Here is a 564-nt window from a genome sequence, read left to right on the forward strand (position 1 = left end):
CACATCCCTCTAGCTGTTCACCGGCCGCTCACCTTCATCGGCTTCATCCCTTCACTGCTTCACTCGTTATCCGGCGCTGCGCCGCGTCGTACCCCGTTCGAATATCCAACTGTCGCGTATGAAAAATATTCACGGTTTATTCAATCATTTTATATTTTACGTGATTTTAACAAACCGGTATCGTCGTATCCGTATATAAATATTTCGCACTTTGCTTTTGGCTTCTCTGGCATTTGTTCGATCCTATTTTACTTGAACGGTTCTTTTAAACGAAATTAAAATAAACTATTATCAGTTTGTAATAATTTTTTATTACGAGAAATCCGTACAATGTACACAATATTTTTAATAAAAGATTAATGCCTTGGGGCTTTTTGTAACGTTTTATTTCACATTTTTAATTCGGGAAAAGTAATAGATAAATTTTATTCAAATTAACAATGCAATGCGAGATTTGTTGAATTTTAAAGGCCCGTCTACAATGCACGGAGTAAGAAGTAAGAGTAAGAAATTGACCAATCACAGTCGATTATTCTTCTCACATTCGACTGTGATTGGTCAATT

This window comes from Trachymyrmex cornetzi, unplaced genomic scaffold (genome assembly GCF_001594075.2).
Source record: "Trachymyrmex cornetzi isolate Tcor2-1 unplaced genomic scaffold, Tcor1.1 scaffold96, whole genome shotgun sequence".
Taxonomy (NCBI): domain Eukaryota; kingdom Metazoa; phylum Arthropoda; class Insecta; order Hymenoptera; family Formicidae; genus Trachymyrmex; species Trachymyrmex cornetzi.